The sequence below is a fragment of the Podarcis melisellensis genome (genome assembly GCF_964234715.1).
Source record: "Podarcis melisellensis genome assembly, chromosome: 14".
NCBI lineage: Eukaryota > Metazoa > Chordata > Lepidosauria > Squamata > Lacertidae > Podarcis > Podarcis melisellensis.
Genome location: NC_138546.1, coordinates 10,755,082 through 10,764,974, shown reverse-complemented (window position 1 = coordinate 10,764,974; position 9,893 = coordinate 10,755,082). Strand labels below are relative to the sequence as shown.

The window sequence follows — 9,893 nt, the reverse complement described above, 5'->3', positions numbered from 1 at the left end:
TGAGCATGGATGATTTTGGATTGGGAAAAGCAACATTTTTGTGCTACGAAAGGGACAGTGTGTACACAACCTCAGTATTTAAGGACCTGCAGATGTTGCAGGTTAACTGGGTCCCACTGTGGATATTGTTGTGAGTTTGGGGCATTAGTCTGGATGATATCCTGGTACCCTCTAGGCCTGCTTAGAATCAAGGGAAAGAGGCTGTGTTACCAGTGGAACCAGTTCCTTTGTTACGATAATTGTTTTGGCTGGGCTATTAAGTACGGTGCTTTAACATATCCAAAGAGGTTGCTCTGTTGCCATAGAGACAAATGGGTGGGCCTTTTCCCACCTCAACCTGGCTGGATGCCACATCAGCCTATGAACAAGAACAGTAGGTCAAGAGGGGCTGTGCACAGAAAGTGTGTGTGTGAGAGTTTTGGCAGATGCTGGAAGCGGGATACACAGAGGCAGACCTTGCTCTGTGCTGAACCTAAGCTGTGACTTGGGGGCGGGGGGCAAGATCTGTTGAAGTATTGATTCTGAGAGCCACTCCATGCTATGCTCAGATAAATGTGTAAATAAAACCATATATCCTAAAGACATCACAGTCTCTGCTGAACTTCATTCTGAGGAAACTGAACACTGGGTAAACACAGGCACCCCTGGAGCCACAAAGGCGAACAAACGGCAGTCAACGCAGATGGGTAAGGAAGAGAATGGGCTGATAGCTGAGGAGGGAGACATGATTGGTGCAACCCAAGATTCAGTGCCGAAAGGAAGCTTGTTGGCATTCCAGTTTGGTTTAGTGCATCCTGCAGCTAGCACATGATTAGAAAGCTTCTGCTTGTATCTGAAGGTTTAAAATGTAAATGCAACCTTTTTGTTATCTCTCTTCCAAGGCCAGTCCTCTCTCTATCTCTCTTCCAAGGACACTCATCTCTTGAGTCAACAGAAGCAGTGAGTTCTCAAAAGTCAGGGCAGGAGGGGAGGGAATATCCTGACAATGGCTGTTCCATTAATTCACCAAAGAGCAGAAACTCCATCTGCAGAGGGTGGGGCGGGGGGATACACTGAGGAGCTGTAGCTGTAATAAAAATGTTTTTGAAGCATATATATATAATGCTTAGAATCTGAATCAGAGCCTTAGCCGGGAGAGTGCTTCCTTTTACCTTATCCTTGATCAGGTTTGTAAGGATCTTCCCAGAATATAAAATATGCACAGCACAAATACACACACACACACACACACACACACACACACACACCACACATGCCCCTCCCCAATACACACAAACAGTATTAACTCCAAATTTAGGAACATTGGATGCTGCTTTATACTGAGTCAGACCATCAGTCAATCTAGCTCAGTATTGTCTACACTGACTGGCAGCATCTCTCCAGGGTTACAGGCAGGGAGTCTCTCCCTGCCCTACCTGGAGATGCTGGGGATTGAACCTGGGACCTTTTGCATGCAAGGCAGGAACTCTGCTACTAAGCTGCAGCCATTCTCTAAAGATTTTGAAGGGTGTCTTGGACAAGACACCTTGCCCCAGACGCTCTGGGTGGTTTCCAACAGAATAAAAACACAGCAAAATATCACGCGTTAAAAATTTCCCGAAAGAGGGCTGCCTTCAGATGTCATTGGGAAATTGTGTAGTTGTCTATCTGTTTGACATCTGACAGGAGGGCGGGCGCCACTACCGAGAAGGCCCTCTGCCTGGTTCCCTGCAGCTTCACAGCTCTCAACGAGGGAACTGCCAGAAGGCCCTTGGAGCTGGACCTCAGTGTCTGGGCTGAACAATTTGGGTGGAGATGCTCCTTCAGGTATACAGAGCTGAGACTGTTTAGAGCTTTAAAGGTCACCACCAACACTTTGAATTGTGCTTGGAAATGGGAGTCGGTGTATATACTTTAGGACCAGTGTTATATTTTCCTGGCAGCTACTCCCAGCCACCCACCTGGCATCCACATTCTGGATTAGTTGTAGTTTCTGAGTCACGTTCAAAGGTAGTCCCACATAGAGCGCATTGCAGTAATCCAAGCAGGAGATAAACAGTGCATATACCATTCTGGCAAGACACCTGCTTGCATGTCAGGCAGAGCCAATGAGCAAGCAGCCAGAGGTTTCTCCTGTTCCTCCTCCTCACCGGGTGGGTCACCATTGTGGTCTGGACCAGAGCAAGAGGCAAGTGAACAAGCAAGAAGGTGGCCTACACCCTCCTGTACTACTCCTTCTGTGACTTGAGTAAAACCTTTACTGAACCCTTCTAATTAAATCTGCCAGGTTGGTCAGATGTATTTTATATCTATCAACTCCTTTTGGATCAACCTACATCTGTCACTCTCAGTGTGGCCAAGCAGAGCCAGCATGATGTTCAGTGGTACCTTGGTTTGCAACCGTTTTGGATTACAGCCATGTCAAACCCAGAAGTGCATGTCCCTTTTTTTTTGGATTTCAACCCATTTTTTTGGATTACAACCAATTTGGGGGGGGGGAGGCCCCATTGGCGAAAGCGCGCCTTGAATTACAACATGTTTTGGTTTACAACTAGACCTCCGGAAAGGATTATGGTTGTAAACCAAGGTACGACTGTAGTGGTTAAAGTGCTGGATTAAGAACTTGGAGTCTAGAGTTCAAATCCCCTCTTGGCTATGAAGTTCACTGGGTGACCTTGAGCCAGCCTTGAGCCAGTCCCTTCCTCCCTCCCTCCCTCTCTTTTCTCTTTCTCTCTCTCCCCTACCTCACAAGGTTGTTGTGAAATATAAAATATGAGAACCACATCTGCCACCTTGAGCTCTGCGGAAGAAAGGATTGATACAAATGAAATAGATAGATAGATGATAGATAGATAGATAGATGATAGATAGATAGATAGATAGATAGATAGATAGATAGATAGATAGATAGATAGATAGAGATAGATAGATGATAGATAGATAGATGATAGATAGATAGATAGATAGATAGATAGATAGATAGATAGATAGATGATAGATAGATAGATGATAGATAGATAGATAGATAGATAGATAGATAGATAGATAGATAGATGATAGATAGATAGATAGATAGATAGATAGATAGATAGATAGATAGATAGAGATAGATGATAGATAGATAGATAGATAGATAGATAGATGATAGATAGATAGATAGATAGATAGATAGATAGATAGATAGATAGATGATAGATAGATAGATAGATAGATAGATAGATAGATAGATAGATAGATAGAGATAGATAGATAGATAGATAGATAGATAGATAGATGATAGATAGATGATAGATAGATGATAGATAGAGATAGATGATAGATAGATAGATAGATAGATAGATAGATAGATAGATAGATAGATGATAGATAGATAGATATAGATAGATAGATGATAGATAGATAGATAGATGATAGATAGATATAGATAGATAGATGATAGATACATGTCCCCAGTAATGTGTCGATACACTCATATAATATTCAACTGACATTCTCACTGTTACCATCAGTTGTGCGTGGGCCCATCTGACAATCAAGTGAGTATAATGCTCCATGCATCTGATTGCTTTTGGGGATTTATGCCCCAACACTGCCCTTGAAAATTCATTCCCAGGGTAGTTTATGCAACATGATAAAAAGCAGCAACACGCTAATAAATGCAGTGTAAAAACAGAATCTGAAACCTATGCAGTAATTAAATAACAGCTAAGGCAGCCAAAGAGTATCAGAAATAAAATACACATGATTTTTGTATTAGGCATGCTAATAGAACAAAACACAGGTTCAACTCTCCCTCCACACATGGAATATTATGGAAGGATGATTTAGACTGAACAGCATAATTTCAACAATGATGTCATGTCCGACTTGGATTTAATGCTGTGTTTTGGGTCTTTGCTTCTCATGGTGTTCTTCATTCAGGAAGGGGTTCACATCAGATTCCTTTCTAAAACATTGGGGAAAACTTTCATGTTAACAGTGCCTTGTAAGGCACTTTGAAGCCCTGACTTTGGGACTTCAAAGCACATTGCACCTAATGTCATTGTGATGTCAGGCAATGGGCAGTTGGGTGGCCCATTACCCATCAAATTTGGCCCACAAGGTCCATCCTGAAAAGGATCTGACCTGTGGAACCAAAGAGCCCACCCCTTCAATAAGCTATTGGTTGCCATACTTTAAGGTGTAAACTGGCCCAATGTGTTGTATTTGTGGGTATCCCCCCCCCAAAAAAGGTAAAAATTAGAGGATATCAGACAGTGTCTTTTAGTTTTGCATTTTGTTTCAGGGCGGTGGGGAGACAGAATCTGCCAGAACGTCTTTTGAAAGTTGTCTGAAGCCATTTTATCCCCTTAAATTAAAACAGGGTGCCTTCCCCCCCCCCCTGTTAAGTGAGTGTTAACGCTTTCTGCATCTCAAACCTCCTACATTCATCTGTTTCTCTTGATCCTTACATTTGTGACAGAAGCTGTTTCACTCTCTAATTTGTGGGCTGCTGTTTATTAAGGCTGGTGAGTTTGTCAGATCCGTTTTTACTGTAAATCTCTCCCCATAAGGTGCTGCTCCTCTCTGTCATTTTATTGCCGCAGCTATTTCTAGCTGTGAACCCTGGGCTAGAACAATAATCTCATTTAATTGTTAAAATAAATCAATTAAAATCTATTAAAGCCGCAAATCTTCTGCAGACTTAACCCTGGACCTGAAAGACTGCCAAGAGAAACAGACTCCACGCTGCTTCCAAAAGATGCTCAAGGTTGGACTTGAACATGTTTCCAAAGCGCTGCACCATTGAATTACAGTCATAGGACACTGTCAGGGAACTGCCATCAGTGCCGGAGGGAGAGAGCAAAATCCAGAGGGATTCCAGAGAGCGTCCCGGGATTGGGAGAGGCAGCCCATCTTCTGGGGAAGAGAATCAGCGTAGCACCAGTGGAGAAGGGGGGCAGATGGGGGAAGCGGCGAGGCGGTCCAATGACTCCTTGCCGGGGACCAGCGGGGAGAGTAGGGGTCCTCCGCTGCCTACGCCCTCCTTGCGCAGGAGGCTTCCGCGCAGAGAGAGTAGGAGGAGACTAGGCATCAAAGAGCTTCTTTGCTGGAAGAAGTTTAAGAAACGCTCACTGACGGATTCTGCCAGCGATTGAGACAGCCACGGGTGAGTGGCTGTCCGGACAGAAAAGGTTCACTCAGGCAACCCAGCCAGGTGTTTGCACCGGCTTACGCTCGAGCAACCCCTAGAACCATTACAGACACCCACCCCATAAGTAATTTTAAAATCAATTCTTACCAGGAAACTCTGGGAGTTGTAGCTCTGTGTGGGGAATCGGAAGTCTCCTCTAACAACTCACAGCACCCTTAACAAACTGCAGATCCCAAGAATCTTTGGGGGAAGCCACGACTGTTTAAAGTGGTATGATACTGCTTTAAGTGGAGAATGCAGACAGGGCCTTAAACACACTTGAATAGGAAGCAAGAATAATACAGCAGAAATATGTACAGGTTTGCATTTTTTCCATACTATAATGGATATGTGCCAAATATATTTTGCCCCATACCAAAAAGTCTGCATTCCTATATGCTGTTATCAAAGAAAGATAAAAGAGTAATCTCTTATTCGGTTTCATTCTACAGTGATCATTGTGTCTGTCAGACTTTGCAGTCTGGACGGGGGCAGTCATGGGCCAATCTGGGGAAACCACTTTTGCCACCCCGGCATGAGGTTGGATTAAAATTAAATCCATTCACTTATTCCTACCTGTTGCTAAATTTTCTGTTCTGGATGGTATTACAAAGCTCATGCATGTCTTCCTCAACCAGTTTTTCAGCTTTTTGACTTTGTGCCTCATTCAAAAGACTCCACCCACATCTCCCCCCCTTTTTTTGGCACAGTCAAGGAATTTATAATCCTTTCCCGGAGCAATTGTTAAAGGGTGCGGAGATGCACTGAATGTGACCTACCACTTGCTACTGGTTCCACCCAAGCAACGAGTCAAAATGATGTTGAATGTGATGGTTATGTTGATTACAAGGCAGCATTTCTCAAAACTTTTTGAGAACAGATTTATTTGTTTCCCCTACGTACATCAAATAACAGTTTGTGGGACAGAGGTACTCGGAATAGTGCAAAGGAAAGGTTGTTTTTACTGTCTACCACAGTACAGTGGAACCTCGGATTAAGAACTTAATTCTTCTGGAGGTCCGTTCTTAACCTGAAACTGTTCTTAACCTGAAGCACCACTTTAGCTAATGGGGCCTCCTGCTGCCGCTCCGCTGCTGCTGCACGATTTCTGTTCTCATCCTGAAGCAAAGTTATTAACCTGAGGTACTATTTCTGGGTTAGCGGAGTCTGTAACCTGAAGCGTATGTAATCTGAAGCGTATGTAACCTGAAGCTTATGTAACCTGAAGCGTATATAACCCGAGGTACCACTGTACAGTAGTTCAACCATATTTGGGCAATCTCTCTCTCTCTCTCTCTCACACACACACACACATACACACACACACACACACACACACACATACACACACACCAAACAGAAAACTGCAACTGAACTTTTTAAAGGAACTTTTTAAAAGGCCTTGGCATGAAAGCTTCTTGTCTTCACATACATAGCAATCTCTTTGAGTCTTATAGATATCTCACACACCTAGGCTGCAATTCTGTACCTACTTTCCAACAAGTGAGCCACATTGAACTCTGCAGCAATTCCCTTTCCCTTTTCCCTTTTCCCTTTTCCCTTTTCCCTTTTCCCTTTTCCCTTTTCCCTTTTCCCTTTTCCCTTTTCCCTTTTCCCTTTTCCCTTTTCATCAGAACTTTCTGACATCCCTAGGGGTAAAGATGGTTAAAAGCAACAAAAAAGGCTTTTATGGGTATGTTCGTAGCAAAAGGAAGAACAAAGAAACAGTGGGGTCACTCAAAGGAGAAGATGGTGAAATGCAAACAGGGGACACAGAAAGGGCTGAACTCCTCAATGCCTTCTTTGCCTCAGTCTTCTCCAATAAAGAAAACAATGCCCGACCTGAAGAATTTGGAGCAAATGATTCAGCAGAGGAAACACAGCCCAGAATAAGGAGATAGTACAAGAATACTTGGCTAGTCTAGATGTATTCAAATCTCCAGGGCCAGATGAACTGCATCCAAGAGTATTAAAAGAACTGGCAGATGTGATCTCAGAACCACTGGCAGTCATCTTTGAGAATTCCTGGAGAACAGGCGAAGTCCCAGCAGACTGGAGGAGGGCAAATGTTGTTCCTATTTTCAAAAAGGGGGAAAGAGAGGACCCAAATAATTACTGCCCAGTCAGTCTGACATCAATACCAGGGAAGATTCTGGAGCAGATCATTAAGCAAACAATCTGTGAGCACCTAGAAAGGAATGCTGTGATCACCAATAGTCAGCATGGATTTCTGAAAAATAAGTCATGTCATTTTTTGACAGAATTACAAACCTGGTAGATGAAGGGAACGCAGTGGATGTAGCCTACCTTGATTTCAGCAAGGCCTTTGACAAGGTGCCCCATGATATTCTTGTAAAGAAGCTGGTAAAATGCGGTCTTGACTATGCTACCACTCAGTGGATTTGTAACTGGCTGACTGACCGAACCCAAAGGGTGCTCATCAATGGTTCCTCTTCATCCTGGAGAAGAGTGACTAGTGGGGTGCCACAGGGTTCTGTCTTGGGCCCGGTCTTATTCCACATCTTTATCAACGACTTGGCTGATGGACTCAAGGGCATCCTGATCAAATTTGCAGATGACACCAAACTGGGAGGGGTGGCTAACACCCCAGAGGACAGGATCACACTTCAAAACGACCTTGACAGATTAGAGAACTGGGCCAAAACAAACAAGATGAATTTTAACAGGGAGAAATGTAAAGTATTGCACTTGGGGGGGGGGGGAATGAGAGGCACAAATACAAGATGGGTGACACCTGGCTTGAGAGCAGTACATGTGAAAAGGATCTAGGAGTCTTGGTTGACCACAAACTTGACATGAGCCAACAGTGTGACGCGGCAGCTAAAAAAACCAATGCAATTCTGGGCTGCATCAATAGGAGTATAGCATCTAGATCAATGGAAGTAATAGTGCCACTGTATTCTGCTCTGGTCAGACCTCATCTGGAGTACTGTGTCCAGTTCTGGGCACCACAGTTCAAGAAGGACACTGACAAACTGGAACGTGTCCAGATATGGGCAACCAAAATGGTCAAAGGCCTGGAAACGATGCCTTATGAGGAACGGCTAAGGGAGCTGGGCATGTTTAGCCTGGAGAAGAGGAGGTTAAGGGGTGATATGATAGCCATGTTCAAATATATAAAAGGATGTCACATAGAGGAGGGAGAAAGGTTGTTTTCTGCTGCTCCAGAGAAGCGGACACGGAGCAATGGATCCAAACTACAAGAAAGAAGATTCCACCTAAACATTAGTAAGAACGTCCTGACAGTAAGAGCTGTTTGACAGTGGAATTTGCTGCTAAGGAGTGTGGTGGAGTCTCCTTCTTTGGAGGTCTTTAAGCAGAGGCTTGACAACCATATGTCAGGAGTGCTCTGATGGTGTTTCTTGCTTGGCAGGGGGTTGGACTCGATGGCCCTTGTGGTCTCTTCCAACTCTATGATTCTATGATTCTAAGGATTCTTGGATTCTTGGCAAGCAGTTAGGTAGGAGGAGAGATTAGACTTCTGGTGGTGGATCCTTGGTTTAGAAGAAGGTTTTCATCCACCTTTCCTCAGAACCATGCCCTCAGATGCTTTAGGTTCCAGCTCCCATCCGTCCCAGCCAACATGACATGTGGTTAGACTTGATGGAAGTCTTGGTTCAAATAATCTGGAGGATATTTGGAGGATGACGAAGGGCTACTCAGAATGTAATATCAACAGAGAATGGGGAGTCAGTACCCCTGAGATCTAAGGTAGCCTCCTTCTGACTCCCCACAGAAATCTCATTTGCATGAGTTGTTGCATAAGTTTAGGCCAGAATGCACCTCAGCCATTTAACTTTTTATTCATTTGCTCCAGTACCTGTTGTTTTGCACTACCACTCTCTATAGCAAATCCCCCCTCCCTTCACTTCCCCTTTTGGTACTCTACTGTCACACTTTAATTTGTCTTGGCCCTGCTGTCACTTTCCCTTGTCTTTCCCCTGCAGACCCATGTCATCCGCTGATAAATCAGGTCAGCAAGACAGGAAATGAATTTGCCATAGGCAACGATGGCGTGAATCTCAGCGCAGATGCCATCTTCCTACTCTGCTTATAAGCGGAAAATGTGTTTCTCCAGTGGCATTTGCGGGGGAACTGCTTAACAATAAGGCATCAGTGTTTGGACACTGGGCCCATTTCACTACTTCAGAAGCATAGGAAGGTAGAACAAAATGAACCCAAGGTGGCAAGAAACCAAGTTAGAGGCTATGACGTGAAGCCAGGTGAAAGAAGATTTTCCTGCTCACTTTGTTGGTGATTTAAGGATGCATTTAACATAGTGCATCTCTTGCTGTTCTCTGGCCCATTGACTCTATTTTTCTGATTTTGTTACACTTGTGAAGCTATAACTCTGCTGCAGTTACTTGCTCTCCACTACCCCATGGTAGCTGGCAGTGGCGTGGGGCAGTGTGGGGCTGGGGGGCCATTACCCTAGGCACATTTTTTTGACTGGGGGGTTTCTGGCGGTGGCCCCTTCTCCTTAAGGCAGCCCCTGGGCTGACCAAGAGGGAGGGGAAGGGTGCAGGCAGCCCAATGTGTGGCGACATTTTAAGTCAACATGCAAGCTGCATGCATACAGACAGGTATTTCACAGCATCATAGAACTGTAGAGTTGGAGGGGGTCACAAGGGTCATCTAGTCCAACCCCCTGCAATCTAGGACTTTTTTGCCCAGTATGGGGTTCGAACCCATGACGCTGAGATTAAGAGTCTCATGCTCT

The 9,893-nt window shown here is 44.4% G+C and overlaps 1 long non-coding RNA gene across 1 annotated transcript; it reads left to right on the top strand.

Moving 5' to 3' along the window:
• The first annotated feature begins 319 nt into the window (after positions 1–319).
• LOC309356427 lies at positions 320–4,482 on the top strand. Its single transcript, XR_014162781.1, has 3 exons — positions 320–377; positions 887–939; positions 4,442–4,482. It is a non-coding gene; the product is annotated as an uncharacterized lncRNA (long non-coding RNA).
• Positions 4,483–9,893: the final 5,411 nt, after the last annotated feature.